The sequence below is a fragment of the Apodemus sylvaticus genome, chromosome 11 (assembly GCF_947179515.1).
Source record: "Apodemus sylvaticus chromosome 11, mApoSyl1.1, whole genome shotgun sequence".
Taxonomy (NCBI): Eukaryota; Metazoa; Chordata; class Mammalia; order Rodentia; family Muridae; genus Apodemus; species Apodemus sylvaticus.
In genome coordinates, this window is record NC_067482.1 from 106,208,040 (window position 1) to 106,229,984 (window position 21,945).

A 21,945-nucleotide genomic window follows, 5' to 3' on the forward strand; every position below is an offset into this window, starting at 1 on the left:
AATCAATACTCCTAGTAATGGCGGATCAGAGACTAAATCAGCTAGACAATGCTTTTAGCAGTAGGACTGGGGATACCAAATCAGCCACAGAACCTTCAACCAAATTTGACCTACTTCCAAGATACGCTGGGGTTATGGTGGCACAGAATTTGTGGGAGTTGTTAACCAATGGTATGATCAACTTGAGACCCATACTATGAGAGGAAGTTCATGCTTGACACTGCCTAGATGACCAGAAACCAGAGGCCTGGAGATTCAGGAAAGAATCAAACATAACTGGGAGGGGAAAAAAATCAATGAAATGATTACCAATGATGATACTCATAGATTGGTGCTTAACCCAGTTGTCATCATGGAAACTTCAATCTAGCAACTAATGGGAGCAGATGCAGAGGACCATAGCCAAATACTAGGCAGAGCCAGAGGAATCCTACAGAAGACAGGGAGGAAGGAGTGTAGGAGCTAGGTGGTTGAGGACACGCCAAAAGCAAGGCCCACAGAATCAATTAAGCAGGGCTCATAGGGGCTCACAAAGACTGAAGTGACAGTTATGAAGCCTGAATTGGCCTGTATTAGGTCCTCTGTGTATATAATGGCTCTGTAACTTGGTGTTCTCATGAGGCTCCCAACAGCAAAAGTGAGAGTCTCTCTGGTTATTCTGCCTGCTCTTGGGACCCTCTTCATCCTACTGGGCTGCCTCATGCAACCTTCACATGAGGGTTTGTGCCAAGTCTTATTGTAATTTGTTACGCTGTTTGGTTGATATACCTGGGAGGCCTGCTCTTTTTTATTTTTAAAGGAAACAGTAGATCTGTAGGAGATGGGAGGTTGAGAGAGGGGAGGTCATGGGGAGGGGAAACTGTGGTCAGGATATGATGTGAGAAGAAGAAGAGAAAAATAAAAAACTGCTAGATTTTATTAAAATGAGCCCATTTCTATGATCAGGTTATAGGCAATTAATCAATTTTTGCATCTGAAAAAATGTTAAGTTTAATATTTGCCATTATGCACTGGGGACACAGAGACAGGAACAGCAGTCTGAGGCCAATGTGGGCCACATAGGAACTTACACAGAACAAGAAAGCAAATCACAGTTACTACAGACATACCAGAAAAATCGTGTCAGCTAAAAAGTATGATAAAGGGATTACAATGGCTTTATTTATTTGTTTGTTTGTTTGTTTGTTTGTTTTAGAGAAAAGGTCTCTCTGTACAGCCCTGACTGTCTCTGAACTTTCCTATAGACCAGGTTGGCCTCCCAAGTGCTGGGATTAAAGGTGTGCATATTGTTACATAGTACTCAAGCTGGGTTTCTTTTATGGTGTAAGAACAAACAAAATTCATAGTTCTGCTCCATATTCAAAGTAAAGCTGGCTGAGAATCTCAGAGTCCCATGTCTTAATTCTAGGAACCACATAAACTGGGTATGGTGGCCCATGTGTGCAATCTTAGCACCTGGGAGATAAGAGACAAGTATCAGAAGTTCAAGATCACTCTTGGCAATGCAGTGAGTTCAAGACCAGCCTGGGCTGCACAAGACTGTCTAACAGAGAAGCAGAAAAGATACTAATATATCATCTGCTCACAAGAGTATGTAAAAATTCATTCCTTAATGCCATAAGAAAAATCTCATTACCCCTGCTCTCCTCTTCTAAGAAAAGGAAATTCTAAGCCTTTCTAGACACTCAGAATGACAGGCCAGACAGAAGTATCTATAAAAATCTCTCAGAATGCCTCACTGTAATTGTTTAGTTTCCAGACGATAAAATAATTTTAAATGTGGAAAACAAAATGGAACATTTTATTTTTTCTTAAACTCAAAAGCAATACCAAGTAGATAGCAAGGTTCCACCATAGCCCTGTTTATCCACGGCAGCATAACCGAATGGACTCAGAGAGACCACCTGGTCAACAGACGATTTATCAGTGGTGTCTCCAGTCTGGACTCCTGCTTCGTCTTCAGCCTCCTCTCCGCTTGCCCTTTGGTGGACCACGAACAAAATACCAGTCGTCACTGATTGGATGTCCCATCAAATCTTAACCATTTAGTCCCTCCAAGACAGCCTGAGCCTGTTCGTATGTTTCATACTCAACTAGAGTATACTCCTTCAAGTATCCCGTGAGCCTGTCCAAATTAAGGTGGATATTTTTTATTTCCCCAAATTCAGCGAATTTGTCATGGATATCTTCTTCAGTGGCTTCTTTGTGGACTCCAGTGACAAAGAGAAGCCAAGCTTCAACAGAGCCCTGTGGTCCAGGTTCATAGCCATCCTGCTCCACACTGTCATAATCTTCCCGCATGCATGCTTGGGTCACTTTAGAGCCAAAGCCCTTCTGTTTCTTCGCTTTAACTTTTTTTTTTTAGCTCTGTTTATTTTTTTTATCCAATATATTCTTTATTTACATTTCAAGTGAGTTTCCCTTTCCTGGGTCCCCCCTCCCCGAAAGTCCCATAGGCCCTCTTCCCTCGCCCTGTTCCCCAATCCATCCCTTCCCACGTCCCTATCCTGGTATTCCCTGACACTGCTGCACTGAGCTTTTCCAAGACCGGGGGCCACTCCTTCCTTCTTCTTGGGCATCATTTCATATGTGCATTGTGTCTTGGGTATTTCAAGCTTCTATGCTAATATCCACTTATTAGTGAGTGCATACCATGAGTGTTCTTTTGAGACTGGGTTACCTCACTTAGGATGATGTTCTCCAGGTCCATGCATCTGTCTAAGAATTTCAGTAATTCATTGTTTCTAATGGCTGAATAGTACTCCATTGTGTATATATACCACATTTTCTGTATCCATTCCTCTGTTGAGGGACATCTGGGCTCTTTCCAGCTTCTGGCTATTATAAATTGGGCTGCTATGAACATAGTGGAGCATGTATCCTTATTACATGCTGGGGAATCCTCTAGGTATATGCCTAGGAGTGGTACAGTGGGGTCCTCTGGAAGTATCATTCCCAGTTTTCTGAGGAACCGCCAGACTGACTTCCAGAGTGGTTGTACCAGCTTGCAACCCCACCAGCAGTGGAGGAGTGTTACTCTTTCTCCACATCCTCTCCAGCACCTGCTGTCTCCTGAGTTTTTGATCTTAGCCATTCTGACTGGTGTCAGAGGTGAAATCTCAGGGGTTTTTTGATTTGTATTTCCTTGATGACTAAGGGTGTTAAATATTGCTTTAGGTGCTTCTCAGCCATTCAATATTCCTTGGGTGAAAATTCTTTGTTTAGCTCTGTACCCCATTTTTAAGGGGGATATTTAGCTCTCTGGAGTCTACCTTCTTGAGTTCTTTTTATATCTCAGATATAAGTCCTCTGTTGGATCTAGTGTTGGTAAAGATCTTTTCCCGATTTGTTGGTTGCCGTTTTGTTCTTTTGACAGTGCCCTTTGCCTTACAGATACTTTGTAGTTTTATGAGGTCCCATTTATTAATTCTTGATCTTAGAGCATAACCTATTAGTGTTCTGTTCAGGAACTTTTCCCTTGTGCCCATGTCCTCAAGGGTCTTCCCCAGTTTCTTTTCTTTTAATTTGTGGATGCTTTCATCCTCATCCTCATCCATGGCAAAATCCTGGCTCCCTGCCTCATGAAGATCCAGCACATTTGCCATCTTGTTTCTTTTGGCACTTTCAGTCAACTAATTTTTTTTTTTTTTTTTTACTTTCAGGGGATTTTTTTCTATATGGTATGCATTCATGCATTCACTCTTTTTTTTCAAAGTGAAACAAACTTAACTTTTCAACTCTATTTGGGATAGGCAACTATAGATCATATGGTTGCTTATAAAGCAGAATTTGCTGCCCCAGTGAGTGAACTGACTAATGGGGAAACAAGAAACCTATCGCAGTTCTGTGTCCTTGATGTGTGGCCACACTCAGTTGGCTTCAGACGTCAGGAAGGCAGCCCACCACTTAGTGTAAGCACAGTGGGTGCACCTCAGTGGAGGCATGGCTCCAGGACTGCACGCCTGATACACGTGATGCTGTTGTGGAGGTCTGCTTGCTGCCCTCATGTCCCTTGTAATCTAAGAACTGTGAGAGAATTCTAAGGGGCTTCCAGTTCCTCACTGGGGAGGTCTCTGGCGTTCACAATAATAATGCTTGATCTTTTTCAGCATTACTGCTGGAGCAGATTGATAATTCAAATTACCACCCTAGGAAAGAACTTGGAGATGTAGATTGTCACCAATGACCACTGCCCTTACAAAACCTTGGAAAAATAAAATCGTTTATGAAGCTAGGTTAAGATGCTTTTGCTACTGGCTCTGATGTAGAAAATCTTAGGAAACAATTTGAAGTTCAGAAAGGCACACTCCTATTCTTGCCCTCATCTTCCTGATATGACTTAATAAGAATTGCTGATGAGTAGATATGCATTCTGAGGACTTAAAGTTGATATGATTGATTTTTATATGAAAGCTTAGATTTGTGATTCTTTCACAATTCTTATAAGAAGAATTCTTATATATCTTATATATAAAATATCTTATATATCTTATATATAAGTAATAAAGATAATATCTTTATTACTTTTAAAGATAAATAAAATAATTGATCCTTTCTTTGTAACAGCAAATTGCCGCATGTCAGTAGGAGAAACTGGCTGAGAAAACTACCTTGCTTGCATACATTTTGTTAATCTATTACAAACTGCTTAGTTGCTATGGTGGTTTTAATATACTTGGCCCAGGGACTGGCACTATTTGGAGGTGTGGCCTTACTGAAGTATGTGTGGCCTGGTTGGAGGAAGTGTGTCACTGTGGGTGAGGGCTTTAAGACTCTCATCCTAGCTATCTGGAAGCCAGTCTTCTCCCAGTGGCCTACAGATGAAGATGTAGAACTCTCAGTTCCTCCTGTACTATGCCTGCCTGGGAGCTGCCATGCTCCTGCCTTGACGATGGACTGAACCTCTGAACCTGTAAGCCAGCCCCAATTAAATGTTGTCTTTATTAAGAGTTGCCTTGGTCATGGTGTCTCTTTACAGCAATGAAACCCTAAGACAATTACGAGTGGGTTCTTGGGAGAAATTTGTTTTCTTAACCTGTACTACACAATGTCGTATAGGTACTAGGGAGCACACTGGGTTTTTTTCATAGTCATTCACTAGAAGAAAACTAAAACATAATCACACTGTAATTTTTTACTGCCTGAAAGATTTTGCTGAGATATCTAAATTACTGAAGAAAAAATAAAGTGTAGGGTTAGAACACTATTCCTTTCACTCATCAACTATATATATATGTATGAATATATATGTATGTATGTATATATGTATATACGCATGTAATGTGTATGTGTATATATATGTGTATGTTTATGTATATGTGTATGTATACGTATATGTATATGTATATTTATAAAGTTTGTGTGGAAATGTGTTGGAACTCTGTTCTATCCATCAAATCTGTATGTATAAAATGTATAAAGGTTGTCTGGATATATGTTGGAGCTTTTTCCATCTACCAACTGTGTTTGTGAATCTATATCTGTCTGTCTATATGTATGGATGCATGTGTGTACATATGTATTTATATGTATGAATTTATTAAAGTCTGCCTTTTGCTTCATACACTCAGTGTTTACTGGTGTGTAAGAATTTTCTCTCTTTCCTTTCTTTTCTGCTGGACCCTAAGAATTAAGAGTTCAGAAATTTTACTAGCCACAGGGAATCCTAGTTCCCGCAACTTAAATTTTTTTCCCTCAGATAAAAATCTGTTCAATAATTTCTATAATCCCTGGCTATCATAGGCAGCAGCATCTGATATTATCTGGAACCACTCCCCTGTCAAATGCTGTTGGTATTGAGTCCCATCAATTGCCTGCCCCAGTTTACTCTATGGTGTCAAAGCTAGTCTTTAGCAGTAAGTGACCTATATACAGACTAGGGAAGAAAGCTGGGGTTTTTTGTTGTTGTTATTGTTCTTTTATTGTTGGCACTCTTGATGCCAGCAGCACATCCTATGAAATTATCATGACACTGATGCTTCCTTCATAGGAAAGGACAGGGTAAATCTCAGTGAGCTATGCAGGGCAAAGCAGAACATGCAGGAGGTGCCAGGGTGACAGAGAAACTGAAGTATAATTTTGAAAGCCAAGCAAGAAGGAAGTCTGTATATAGTTTGATATACAGCCTAGAAGGACTGTTTCCTGTAATGAAAGAAGCAATCCATCAATGTGGCATTCAGAAGCATGCTCGTCACATCTGCATCAGTCAAAGGAATTAACATTTCCAAGTGATTCTTGCATCTCCCCCAGATTAAAAAAGAAGTGTAGGGAATATGAAGATGTGTACACAAACTCTCCTGCTTCAAACAGAAAACCCAATTTTGATTTTGCTGAAAAACAAACAGCAAAACATCAAAGGAAAAATCATGTTTGGTAGCTGAAATCTGTTCATTCTTTGTATTTTCCTTAATTTGCCTGTAATGTACACTGACTGCATACCAAACACTATGGTGGAAGTTATAATCATCCTGGTCTAATGCAATTATGTTATGCCCCCAGTTTTAAACTCTGTCCCCAACAACTTGGCCAAAAATATGAATTAGGGAGAAAAAAGAGAAATAAAGGGACAAAGGAAGAGAAGGGGGGAGAAGAGCACGGACTTCCCAGCTCCAGGAAGCACAGATTTGTTCTCCTTGAATTTTCAAGTTTTGTTTTGTAGACTGCTTCCATAAGGATAGACATGAGGTATCGTAACATTGTATCTCAGAGAGAGCACCATAGCTGAAAGCTGTGATCCTTGCATCTGGCAGGCAGAGGCAGAAGACCTGGGAGCTCCAGGTAAATGCTACCATGTCTGGCTGGGAATGTGCTGTCATAAGAGTGCGGGGAATCTCGGCTCAATTTTCATGCAGATACAAGTACTTTACTGACAAAGGCATATCTACAATTCCAAAAACAATTCCCTGCTTGTGTGTGTGTGTGTGTGTGTGTGTGTGTGTGTGTGTGTGTGTAAAGAGAGAGAGAGATGTATGTGATTAAAAACCAATAAATAAATAGTCTGGATTAAATAATATCAAGTTTTAAGGCATTATGGTAAGTTCAACCTTCAGTATCATCAACAAAAATTAGAACACATGATATCTAAATCTTGTTAATCCTCCTGGTTTTCCGTGGGTAAATACTTGTCAGAGGCTGAGATTAAATCTATTCACCATGACAAGACGACTACTCTGTGCTTGATCTATGCTGACTTTTAAGCTGTGGAATATTTACAAGAGAAAACAAATTCAATAAAAATCACCTACAATGACTATGAACATCTTAATCACTATTAACATTTTAGTCTTATTATATTTGGATTAAACATCCTTGATTCAAAAATTGAAATCCAAAATGCACTAAACTCCAAACTTTTTGAGCTTCAATATGGAAAGTTCCATACCTGACCTTCTGTGATGATTCACAGCCAACATACAGGCACACTTAAAGATTATGTGTATAAGGTATATATGAACCATAACTGATTTTTATGATTAGAATTGGGTCCTATGGTGTTTTGAATAGGTTTGGCCCTCATAGATTCATGTGTTTGAATGTTTGTCCAGAGGAAATGTCATTACTAGGAGATGTGGCCTTATTATAAGAGGTGTGGCCTTGTTAGAAGAAGTGTGTCACTGTGGCAGCACAACTTTGCAGTCTTTAATACTCAAGCTATGTCCAGTGTAAAACATAGGCAGTCTCCTCCTGGCTATCTTTGTTTGGATCAAGATCTAAACTCTAGGTTCCTGCTGCCCCAAGTCTGCCTGCACACTGCCATGCTTCGTGCCATGATGATAATGGATCTCTGCAACTGGAAGCCAGCCCCAACGAACTATTTGCCTTTATAAGAGTTGTCTTGATCATGGTGTCTCTTCACAGCAATAAATTCCAATCTATGACAGGTCCTTTCTCTGAAGATATCTCAGTATGTAATGCAAGCATTCCAAAACTGGAAAAAAACCTGAAATATATATTCATATATGTGAACTATACAATATATACTGTAGGTCATTCAGATAAATTATTTAGGTTACCTTACACTGATTTATACACATGCGAAATAAGTGATAGTGATATATTTTATGAAGCTGCTAAGATTAAATATCAATGTAATTTAAAAAAGCATATATTGAATTTCACTTAACATTAATGTGACCATGCTATTAAAAAGTCATATAGCAAATAAAGAAGTCAATTCTTTAGGAGTGATTTTTTAATGTGTATTGTAGAAAACTGTATGATGTCTGCATGTGAGTGTAGGAGCCTGCCAAGGCCAGAAGAGGGTATCAGGTTCCCTGAAGCTGGAGTTGTGGAGGGTTTGATTCACCAGGTATAGGTGCCACAAACCCAATGTATGTCATCCGGAAGAGCAGCAATGCTCTTCTGCTCTGTCATCTCTTCTGCCTCCTAATAATGTCTATTTTACCATGCATTGTAATTCATACAGAAATCTCACTGTATAATTTTGCTGTAAAATCTTAATGACAAAAACCTAGGATTCTAGTCCCAGTAGTTTTTCCAAGTGATCATAATTTAAACAGCATTTCGTCTTTCTCAACTACAATTTTTTCATCTGTAAAGGGAATAAGAAAATTAGAATGCTTGTACTGCTTTCTTTTGCTAATATAAATGGAATAATTAATGAACTCAATATAATTTTGAGGGTTGCATAATTTAGCATAAAAAAATCTTAAGATTTAAAGATATCCCATACCTTTCAGATGGCCACATGCAACTGATGTGCATGATTTTCATGCAGGGGTCTGTGTGCACAGCTGAGTTTATGTTAACTGATATCATGGAAATATGTATGGCTGGAAGACCTTATGGTCAAAATAAACAGAGACAGTGGGAAATCTGTCTACAGTATGTGGCACTAATTTATTGAAATGAAACATAATTATAAAGAGGTAAAAAAAAGAACTTTTATCTTCTTGATTTTAGTGGCAGCTGTTTGTTTAATGATACCTGTGTTATCAATTAGGCTGTATTGACTGGTTTCATGCATCAACTTGACACAAGCTAGAGTCATTGAGAGAAAGAAGCCTCGGTTGAAGAAATGCCTCCATGAGATACAGCTGTGAGGCATTCATTTTCTCAATTAGTGATCAGTGGGGGAGGGCCCAGCCCATTGTGGGTTGTGCGATCCCTGGGTTGGTGGTCCTGGGTTCCATAAGAAAGCAGGCTGTGCAAAGTTTGTGAAGCAATCCAGTAAGCAGAACTCCTCCATTGCCTCTGCATCAGCTCCTGCCTCCAGGATCCTACTCTGAGCTCCTGTCCTGGCTTCCTTCACTAATGTACAGCAATACGAAAGAGTAAGCCAAATAAAGCCTTTTATCCGCAACTTACTTTTCGATCATGGTGTTTTTATCAGTAGAAACCCAAACGAAGACATAGTCTAACTTTACCTTAAAATGATGATGTTTTAGAAAGTTGTCATGTGACACATCTTCTATATGTTCCTCTAAGACAACAGAAGTCTGCCAGAATAGACTTCATTACCTCAACATCCCATCAAAAACTTAAATGCACAATATTGTTTTGAGTCACATAGTATGAAAACTGGCATTTGTTGGCTAATTATTCTCAAAATCCCAATGCAGAGTCAGATGAGGCACAGAACTCGGCTGCTAGCAGCACATTTCCACTAAACCTCACCCTCGTAGTCATCAACTGAAGTGCTCACACTGGTAAATCAATGCTAATCTGAACTGAATTACAATACTGAATTAGATTTGAATTGTTATGGTTTTGTAGTCCCATTTGTAGTTAAGCTGTAACCTTATTGATTATATTTTGTTCAGATTTATAAGCATTAGATTATATGTAGTTTTATCTCCACACATAGATAATGCAGTAGTAAAAATAACTGTGGTCAACACTACAAGTCCACAGGAACTATTTATTACTCAAGAGTGTGGGCTGTACACCTACAATAATCAGCTCAGGGACCACTGCTCTATCAAGGATTTTAGAGAAAAGAAGGACAGGAAATGTAGAGGTGACTCAGGGGTGAAGAGATCTTGCTGTTCCTGCAGGGGATCTGATTTATCAGCACCTACATTATGTGACTTATAGCTGCCTGTAACTTCAGCTGGAGAGGATCTGCTAGCCTTGCCAGGAGCATGCACACTTCAACAATAATAAAGTAAGTCTTTTTTAAGAAGAGAAACAAAAAAGAAGCATGGTGCCATGTTGACTTAAATTTTATTTTTTTTTTATTTCAAAGTAGATTTTTCTATGTCCTTGCTTCTGATTTGTTTTCCAACTTCAAAACTCAGGGCAGCACAGACAGTTCTGTCTTTCAAGGGCATTAGAAACACAACCAGAGAAAGGACTCATTTCTGTAACAGTTATGATACTGACTACTGACTATTTTCATTTTTTTCTTAAATAAACTGTCAGTTATTTAGGAGACAGGCTAGTGTCCATGTTTGTTACAAGTGGGAAGCTCAACAAGAATGTTTGCCACATGAAGAAAGCATCCGCGGCTCTATTCACTCACATCATTCCTGTCTGATTCAAAAGAACCAGAGATGCTCTCCAGAGAGGATATTTGTGGACTAGGCAACCACAAGTCCCACTGAATATTAAGAATCAACACCCTGGAGAGAATCCGAATAAGAGCAATTGTAAAACGATACGAACAGTGTATTAAAATGTTCCAGGAAAAAACTGACCATGAACTACTTTTATCTTCTTTGCATGTAAAATACTAACTAAAAAACAACAATCACATCAAACCAAAATGAGAGTTAAACACCAATCTGGAATTAAGTATACACACTGAAAAACACCATTACTTTGCTGGAAATACTAAAATACTACTTAAACATTTAAAATATATTATCTCAAAGTTTTAAACTTAACAGCTGACAAAAACTGAAATGGTATAACTCCCACCATCAAATACCATAATTTAAGAAAACAGATTTTTTTCCAGTTTCTGGGTGGTACAAATCTAGAAGCCAGAAAATATTCCTTGCTTCATTCTTAAGAACTGATGAAATACATCTGCAAAAACAGTTTGAAAAGCTGAGCTTGCCAAAAACAAACAAAAAACAACTTGAAGTGTTTTCTCATTTCCTCAATACTCTTCAAGAGAAAGCAAAGTGAAAGCCAATTAACTTTTTTGAGAAACAGCTTCAGTGACAGTATATTCATCTATACACATAGCCAGAGAGAGCTGTAGTGACATACAGAATCTTAACACCTAAGCAAGTAACAATGCTCCTTTTGCTTTCCCTTTCAACTGGAATCCGGATGAGTTCTAAAAAAGAAAATATCTTTTCTTCCAAGGTATAAACACAGTTTCTTATCAGCAGGCTGTCTAATGAATTAAGCCTATCTCTAGGCCACTACTTTAGTTTAGGCTTCAGCAGTAAGAAGTCTTCAGAGCTAAGAAAGTAATTTCTGTTGTATCTTGCTACTCTGGACAAACTAATTTCCTGCCTAATCACAGAAGCCACGTAACACCAAGTGGAAGGAAGTCAAACTCTGGCAATTAAAAAGAAACACAATAAACTACCACTCACAGTTCTAAAGATCTAAAAGCAAACAAGAAAAACCTTTAAAAAGAAAAATATAATGAAGGCTTCCATGTAAATATAAATGGAGAACAGCTTATTATTATCAATGTTAGGATCATAACTAAGCAAATTTAGGCATTAAAGACAAACAATAGAGGGAGGGTACTACATCTGTAGAAGGAATTTTTAAAATGTCAGTTAAATTACAGAGAATAATGTGAAGACAAAAAAGAAAGCTAGGGGGTGAGGATGCCAGAAAGCCTTTAATTAGAAGGTGGGGGTCAGGATAAAGAGGGGACAGTGTTTCCCTGGGCTGAAGGCACACATAAACCATACAAGGAGCACACCTCATGAGATAAGAGCAGATCTGTGTAAGGTCCTGAAGCATTCTGTGCTGTAACAATTTTAGCATTTCAGAAATCAGGCAGCTAGCTGATTAGTCTTCTCTTTTTTAATCCACATTGTATGTATATAAAATTGGCCAATACAGAATGTGTGCAAATTATGTAACACCCAAGTTTCAAAGAACAAATTATCACAACATTATCGAAAAAGTGACGAATAAACTGATAAGAAATATTGTTTATGCTTTGTGTTTTGTATCTGGTTCATTCACTTCAGAGTACTGAGGTCTAATTTAACATCTTTATTACTGTAGCTTTGTATAGACTATTGAATCCAAGTCAGAAAAAACTCTAGCTCCCAATAGCTTTAATTCAGCCACTGCTACCTTCACAACAATGTATATAAGATGCATTTTATAAGTTTTGTCAACTTGGCTAGACTAAGGCTCTCAATTATTTGATCAAAGTCTAGGCTGGTTCTTACTGTAGAGGTAATTTTTTTATTGCTTAATATTTTTTACAGTCCAGTCATTATCCTCCTCTGACAGTTCCTCATCCCATTCCTCTGCCCCATCCCTGTCTCCAAGAGGATGTCCCCACTTTCCCAATCCCCACCAGGCCTCCTATCTGATTTTCAAGGGTTAGGTACATCTTCTCTCACTGAGGCCAGACAAGGCAGTCCTCTGCTGTATATGTGTCAGCGCCTCATACCAGCTAGTGTATTCTGCCTGGTTGATGGCTAGGTGTCTGAGAGATCTTGGGGGTCTAAGTTAACTGAGACTGCTGAGCTTCCTATGGGGTCCCTCTCCTCATGTGGAGGTACTTTTTGAATGTGACTAACATTTGTAATCAGTTAATGTCTGTACAGAGCCATATTGGGGCAGTCATGCACATGGTCAGAGTTTGACTTTGGTCAAGGTTAACTTCTCCCAGATAGCCAGGATCCTGCTCCACCTAGGGTGGAGTGCTTGAAGTAAAGGTTAAGTTCATTGTTCCTCCAGGTCTAGGAATTCCTGAATTAAGCAGGTGACCCACCCAGCTGCCGGAGCAGTCAAGACGAGGACCTCCAAGAGAAGCTAGACAACTTCCACCGGAACTCAGCCTGGAGTCTGGGGGGAAGGGTTTGCCCAAACTGTTAAAAGGTCTGGCGCCATTAAAGTTTCTGGCTTTGATCAGTGAATATTGTCTTAGCCATACTTCTTTTCGCCCCTTCCCTTCCCTATTTATCCCTCAGCTTCTGTTCCAGAAACCCACTTCGTAATAGCTGCAGGCAGCTATGGAACCCAACAAATGTCCAGAAAAATAAGTCTTCACAATGTGAGGGAAGTTTATCTAATAGGTGAAGAAATCAAAAGCAAAGACATTCTTCTGAGACCAAGAATTTTGTCTCCAGACTGTGACATTGAAATTTTGAGTGTATATTCTTCAGACTCAACACAAAACAATAAATCTTATCTGAACTTATACTCTGGTAGCCAGCCCAACAAATTTCACATTGCCAACCTCACAAAATGAACAAGTCACTTTCTTAAAATAATTCTTTATACATATATTCATATATACATATATATTCATACATACATACATATATATATATACATACATATATATATACATATAAAACAACAGTCTGGGTCTGGAGATATAATGTCATCACTAAACTGCTGACTGTGCAAGCCTGGAGACCTCACTTTCAGTGTTAAGTGTCCACCTAAGTCTAGCTGAATTGGTGTGCTCCAGGCTCAGGGAGAGAACTTTTCTCAATAAATAAATAAAAGAGCAAGCAAGGAAGGAAGGAAGGAAGAGGGAAGGGAGGGAAGATGTGAGGAACAACTGAAGAAGGAAGACATCTAACAACTTGTGGCAGCTGAACATCCATATACATACACATATACTATATGTAAAATTTACAACATGGCATATATTTACACCTCTATTTATAAATTTCTCTTCCTAAAAAAATACATATCATATAGATAGAATAGAATAGATGATAGATAGATAGACAGACAGACAGATAGCTGGATACAGACAGAAAGACAGAGACAGTTAGCTACATACATGTAGATGTAGGTATAGATATAAACCCCCAAGCATCATAGACTACTGCCAGAGCTATTGGTTACTCTGCACAACCTAATGGTAAGGCCCTATTGCTAAGGACAACAGTTATATATGATCTGGTACCTAATTAGAAGCTTCACTCCTACTGACCACTTTTCATGGTACTGGAATGCACTCTGCACACTACCAGAGGGAAAAGGTGATCATCAATCTCTCCCAGGTACAAACCCTGAGGCCTATAACAGTGATCTTTCTACAAGATATACTGATGCAGCAGTGGCACAGATATTATGGAAGTGACCAACCACTTTCTAAAACTTTACTTCATGAAATGGAACCCATAAATGACAATGCTAACATGGCCAAGAACCTAAAACTTGATTGGTCATGTACCTAAGGGGAAATATAATATTATCATTTTGCTAAAAGAACATAGCAATAAAATGACTCTTGATGACATACTGCAATTTTCATAAATTAATAACTTGCTCAGCTGTCATCAGAGAAGCTTCTTCTTGCAGTAAATGGAAACTAAACACAGAGACTCAGAAATGCACAATGTGCAGAGCAAGAAACTTTCAGGAACTTAGTCCTAAATGAGATATCTTCATCAAAGCCATCCTTTCAAGGCTCAGGGATCTATGTGGAAGAGGAGGCAGAAAGATTTTAAGATCCATAAGTACTGGATGATTCCATGGAAGCAGTATCTGTCAGAAACAACAGGACCAATGTACATATAAACACAGAGACCATTACAGTATGTCCAAGGCAGACACAGGTTGAAACTAGATCAGATCACATAATGAAGAGAGGTAAGTAGACACCGGCTCCCATTCCTAACCAAGGTGCATTGACAATGCCCGAAGGAAGTCTAATGACCAGGAGTAGTTGGCTGACACAAAAAGAACTCAGTGGAATTTTTGTAGACTTTTGGTCTCATTTTGCTCTGTTGGGACAGTTTTTGACTTATTGGTCTTTTGCTTTTGCTTATTTATGCTTATTCCTGTTTTTGTGAGGGGCAGTTTTCTTTGTCTCTTTTTTTATTGTCCTGCTTTTTGTTTTTTTGTGTTTGTAAGAAAGAAAATGAACATAAAGTTAAATGGGTAGAGAAGTGGGGAAGATCTGGGAGGAATTGGGGTAGAGGAAAAATATCATCAAAATATATTTGTGGGAAAAAAATCATAAAATTTTTAAAAATTGTCTTTAGTTAAAATTATATAGATTTTTTATTTTGTGAAAAAATGCTACAATCAAATTTACAGTATTTCAATCACTTAAAGAACCTATATTAAGCAACATGGGTAGAATCTAATACAATCTCTTCCATGTTTTATAGCTTCTATTGCATGCATTTAGTGTTTAAAGCAGACTACAAAAACAACAGAAAACCCACATATACACGGAAGCTGAACAATGCCCTACTCAATGATAACTTAGACAAGGGAGAAAGAAAGAAATTAAAGACTTTTTAGATTTAACAAAAATGAAGGTACAACATAGCTAAACTTGTGTAAAACAATGAAAACAGGGCTAAAAGGAAAAGTCATATCTCTAAGTGCCTCCAAAAAGAAAGTAGAGATAGCATACACTAGCAACTTGACAGTGCACCTGAAAGCTCTGGAACAAAAAGAAGCAAATACACCAAGAGGAGTAGAAGGCAGGAAATAAACTCAGGGCTGAAATCAACCAAGTAGGAACAAAAGAGCTATACAAATAATCAACAAAACAAGGAGCTGGTTCTTTGAGAAAATCAACAAGATAGGTCAATCCTTAGCTAGTCTAACCAGAGGGCACAGAGACAGTATCCAAATTAACAAAATCAAAACTGAAAAGGGAGACATAACAACAGAAACTGAGGAAATTCAAAAAATTATCAGATCCTACTCCAAAAGCATATATTCAACACAACTGGAAAATCTGGATGAAATGGACAATTTTCTAGCTAGATACTAGGTACCAAAATTAAATCAGGATTAGATAAACCATCTAAACAGTCCCATAACTCCTAAAGAAATAGCAACAGTCATTAAGAGTCTCCCAACCAAAAAACAAACAAACAAACAAACAAACAAACAAAAAACCCAGGACCAGATAGATTTAATGCAGAATTCTATCAGACCTTCAAAGAAGACCTAATACCAATATTCTTCAAACTATTCCACAAAATAGAAACAGAAGGAACACTACCCAACTTGTTCTATGAAGCCACAATAATGCTTATACCTAAACTAAACAAAGACCAAACAAGGAAAGAGAACTTCAGACCAATCTCCCTTATGAACATCGATACAAAAATACTCAACAAAATTCTGGCCAACCAAGAATGCATCAAAATGATAATTCACCAGATCAAGTAGGCTTCATCCCAGGGATGCAGGGATGGTTCAATACACAGAAATCCATCCATGTAATCCACTATATACACAAACTCAAAAAAAAAAAAACCACATGATCATCTCATTAGATACTGAGAAAGCATTTGACAAAATTCAGCAACTCTTCGTGGTAAAAGTCTTGGAAAGGTAAGGAATTCAAGGCCGATACCAAAACATAGTAAAAGCAAAATACAGCAAACCAGTAGCCAATATCAAACTAAATGGAGAGAAACTTGAAGCAATCCCACTAAAATCAGAGACTAGACAAGGCTACCCACACTTTCCCTACCTATTCAATTCAGTACTTGAATCCTAGCCAGAGCAATTAGACAACAAAATGAGGTCAACTGGATACAAATTGGAAAGGAAGAAGTCAAAATATCACTATTTGCAGATGATATAATAGTATACTTAAATGACCCCAAAAATTCCACCAAAGAACTCCTAAACCTGATAAACAACTTCAGCAAAGTGGCTGGATATAAAATTAACTCAAACAAATCAATAGCCTTCCTATACTCAAAGGATAAACAAGCTGAGAACGAAATTAGGGGAATGAAAACCTTCACAATAGTCACAAATAATATAAAACACCTTGGTGTGACTCTAACCAAGCAAGTGAAAGATCTGTATGACAAGAACTTCAGGTCTCTAAAGAAAGAAATCAAGGAAGATCTCAGAAGATGTAAAGATCTCCCATGCTTGTTAATTGGCAGGATGAATATAGTAAAAAGGGCCAACTTGCCAAAAGCAATGTACAGTACAGATTCAATGCAATCCCCATCAAAATTCCAACTCAATTCTTCTTAGAGTTAGAAAGAGTCATTTGCAAATTCATTTGGAATTACAAAAAACCCAAGATAGATAAAACTATTCTCAACAAGAAAAGAACTTCTGAGGGAACCACTATCCTCAAGCTGTATTACAGAACAATAGTGATTAAATACTGTATGGTATTGGTAAAGAGACAGGCAGGTAGATCAATAGAATGGAATTGAAGACCAAGAAATGAATCCACACACTGATGGTCACATCATCTTTAACAAAGGAGATAAAACCATCCAGTGGAAAAAAGACAGCATTTTCAACAAATGGTGCTAGTTCAACTGGTGGTCAGCATGTTGAAAAAGGCAAATCGATCCATTCTTATCTCCATGTACAAAGCTCAAGTCCAAGTGGATCAAGGACAGTCACACAAAACCAGATACACTGAAGCGTATCTGGAAAAAGTGGGGAAGAGCCTCAAACACATGGGCACAGGGGAAAATTTCTTGAACAGAACACAAATAGTTTATGCTCTAAGATCAAAAATTGACAAATGGGACCTCATAAAATTGCAAAACTTCTGTAAGATAAAGGACACTGTCAATATGACAAAACGGTGATCAACAAATTGGGAAAAGATCTTTACCAATCCTACATCTGTTAGAGGACTATTATCCAATATATACAAAGAACTCAAGAAGGTAGATTCCAGAGAACCAAATTACCCTATTAAAAATGAGGTACAGAACTAAAAAAAAAATTCTTCACCGAGGAATACTGAATGGCTGAGAAGCGCCTAAAGAAATGTTCAACATCCTTAGTCGTCAGGGAAATGCAAATCAAAATAACCTTGAGATTTCACCTCACACCAGTCAGAATGGCTAAGATGAAAAACTCAGGTGACAGCAGATGCTGGCAAGGATGTGGAGAAAGGCCATTGCTAATGGGATTGCAAACTGGTACAAGCACTCTGGAAATCAGTTTGGCAGTTCCTCAGAAAAATGGGACATGATTTAACCTGAGCACCCAGCTATATCACACCCAGAAGATGCTCCAACATGTAATAAGGACACATGCTCCACTACATTCATAGCAACCTTATTTATAATAGCCAGAAGCTGGAAAGAACCCAGATGTCCCTCAACAGAGGAATGGATACAGAAAATGTGGTATGTTTAAACAGTGGAGTACTATTAAGCTATTAAAAGCAATGACTTCATGAAATTTTTAGGCAAATGGATGGAACTAAAAAATATCATGAGTGAAGTCACCCAATTACAAAAGAACATACATGGTATGCACTCACTCATAAGTGGATATTAGCCCAGAAGCTAGAAATAACCAAGATATAATTCACAGACCACATGAAGTTGAAGAAGAGGGAAGACCAAAGTGTGGATACTTCAGTCCTTCTTAGAAGGGGGAAGAAAATACCCATAGGAGGAGATACGGAGACTAAGTGTGGAGCAGAGACCGAAAGAAAAGCCATCCAGACACTGCCCCACTGGGGAATCCATCCCATACACAGCTACCAAACCCAGACACTATTGTGGATGTCAAGTGTGCTTGCTGACAAGAGCCGGATATAGCTGTCTCCTGAGAGGCTCTGCCAGAGCTTGACAAATACAGAGGTGGATGTTCTCAGCCAACCATTGGACTGAGCACAGGGTCTCAAATTGAGGAGTTAAAGAAAGGATTGAAGGTGTTGAATAGGTTTTCAGCCCTATAGGAGGAACAACAATATCAACCAACCAGACCCCGTAGAGTTCCCAGGGATTAAACCACCAACCAAATAGTACATATGGAGTAACCCATGACTTCAGCTACATATGTAGCAGAGGATGGCCTTGTTGGTTATCAATGGGAGGAAAGGCCCTTGGTCCTGTGAATGCTTGATACTCCAGTGTAGGGAAATGCCAGAGCTGGGAGGTAGAAGTGTGTGGGTGGGTGGGAGAACACTCTCATATAAGCAGGGGGAGAGGGGATGTTATAAGGGTTTGGGGGGTGGCTGGAAAGCAGATAACATTTAAAATGTAAATAAAGAAAATATCCAATAAAAGGTTTAAAATTTAAAAAATATAAATCAGACTACATTCTCTGCAGGGGAACACTTAGTTTGCATTTCTAAATTACATTTAGAAGCAAATAAGTGAATTTATTTGCAATGATGAAAATCATCACAGAGAGAATTAGATAGAACTAAATGAAAATGGGCAACACATTTACCTGCAAGGGAACAGAAAAGAAGACACCAAAATCATGAAGATTATAAATGTTAGCAAGCACCAAGTATGCATAATGGCTGACATATGTGAGAAGTCAGGCTTATGTCTGTCAAAGAAGAGTTTATTTTGTTTTGGAAGCTCCTTTTTAGTTCATTTATCTTGAATAAACATTAATAGAAGTATCATTTACAAATTATACATTTAGTGGAGTGATAAGCACCCTAATTAAACGAAAACACATGATAGCACGATTTTAGGATAACAGCATAGGATTTGGAGAAAACCTAATTGGATAGAAAATAGTTCAAATGGCTACTAAGCATGTTCAATGCCACTAAAGAACAAGTCTGCATTGTAACCACTGTGCCTGCTTCAATTCATGTCATTCATTTACTCAAGGAAACTTTTACAAACAAATAAATTGCAATGATACCTTGAACCCAAGATCTTAATTGTCTTCAAGAGCAGAGAAGTAAATAAAAAAAGTTAGGAAGTTTCAAGTATAAGAAGAAAGCGTGTCTCCATTCTTTCCATCACAGGAGGAAACATATTAAACAATGCAAGAAAAATTAAATAATGGAACTGCTCAGAAGAAGGCATTGGTTTGATGGGAGCTCAACAAGCTGCCAGCTTGATCTTTGAATAAGCAGGAGGCATAAATTATGAAGAAAGTGAATTGTTGAAGAGAATATGCACATGCATATCTATGAAACACAAGTCTAAAACTGACCTTCTATTTGATAAGTATGTTACTCATAATTGTTATCATATATTAAACCTTTAAAAAGTTTGTATCATATGAAAAGTACAAAATTAACTGCAGATTAATACCCCTGATTCACCTACACGGGACACTAGTAAATATGAACTTACTGAAGCTCTAAGAAGAAAATTAAATTTCAGAGGACTGAAAAAGAGTTTCTAAAAAAGGGATTTATAAAGGAATGAAACTATCTGGGTAACATTACTAAGAAGGACACACCTGGAGAGGTAACCCTTAGTGACTTTAGAAAGAATGTGGAGACTGGGTACTCAGTGTCTGCCTGAATGGGGAAGATCTGTCTGGGAAGAGAAGACAGCTCAAGCCATCTCAGAAAAGGAGTATATGTGTGTGTGTGTGTGTGTGTGTGTGTTTCGGTGTATATGAATGAGTGTGCAAGTGTATATATATGAGTGTATTTGTGTGTGTGTGTGTGTGTGTCAGGAGCAGATGAGAAGAGAAATACATAAATAGTATAAATTGCACAACAGGCTATGTAAAGATTTTGTGAGAAATCGACAATACCAGAAAATACCAGGTCACCCTGTCAGGACTCAAGTCTATTCTCCATGATAGACTGCTTACTGTTTCTGTGGCTGATCCTCTAGCTGGTCTGTGGTTCATGCACTTTCACATAGTTTGTTTTTAAGACAGGGTCTTACCATGAGGCCCTAGCATGCCTGTGACTCACTATGGAGACAGAATTGGCCTCAAACGCTGAGAACTGCCCACCTCTGTCTTTTGCAGGCTGAGTTTAAAGGCTTGTGCCACTAAGCCCAGACAGTCTCACATTTTTTTTTGACACGGGGTTTCACTGTGTATTTTATTTTCCCTGGAGCTCATCTAAGAAGGATATGGTTAAGTGAGCAAGATTAAGTAAGATTAATCAATTTTTACCCAGGATCTTTCTTTTAAAATGAATGCAACAAACTCTAGCTTAAATAAATGACTTTCTAGAAGAATTGAACATTTATCTTATGTCATAAATTTATAGAAATAACTATGATGTACTCAAAGAGTAACACCAAGTTGTTGTTGTTGTTTAAGACTTATATATTTTTATTTTATGTGTATGCATGAGAGCACGATGTGGATGTATGTGCCTGAGAAGGCCAAAAGGGAGCATCAGATTCTCTGAAATTAGTTACAGATCCATGAGGGTGCTGGGAACTGCAAAAGTAGGATGTGCTTATCCACAGAGCCTCTCTCCACTCCCACATGTAACATCAAGTCTTTACATTGGCAACCAGAGGATCATTTAGCATTAAACTTAAAGACTGTTTTATTTTCATGAGAATATAATAAGATTAAATTATGACTAAAGGTTCAATTCAAAAGGTTAAATTGAAAATGTTCATTCTAATTATATACTTTTAATCACTGTTTTCTAGTCATTACTCATAATTTGCAGTTTATCCTTGACTACTAATAAATCATTTCAAATGTCCTAAGGGATAAACAAAAATGTTTGCCACCATTTTAAAACATTTAAATTTTCAAAATTTTGCAGCTACTTTAATTTCCACTTTTGTTAAAGTATATTCAGACAAAATACAGTTACATATTTTAAATACTTCAGGTAATTACTACAAACAGCAAAAATTATGTGAATACTTTCATCCTAATAATAAAATTAACAATTTTGTTAAGAGGAAAGAGAAATATTATAAAACAAATTATTGTTCATCCATGATTTAGCACTATCACTTCTCTAAAAATGCTAACATAATTTGGACACTTAGACATGCATAATTAAATCTAATTTTAAAATTCTATTTGTATATGCATATATATCCATGTACATGCCTGTGTTCATGTGTGTAGTATGTGTATATTATATGGGTACATCATGCCCTAATGGGTTTGGAGGATTGAATCAAACTGTAGCAAGTATCTTTACCTGCT

General features: G+C 37.9%; 1 protein-coding gene and 1 pseudogene across 1 annotated transcript in view; both read right to left on the minus strand.

Annotated features, from left to right (window-relative positions):
- Acyp2 (acylphosphatase 2) overlaps positions 1-21,945 on the minus strand; it is a 170,669-nt gene that overhangs the window by 91,221 nt on the left and 57,503 nt on the right. The gene's annotated exons all lie outside the window — the stretch shown is intronic.
- Positions 1,924-3,605, minus strand: LOC127696230 (RNA-binding protein 8A-like; annotated as a pseudogene).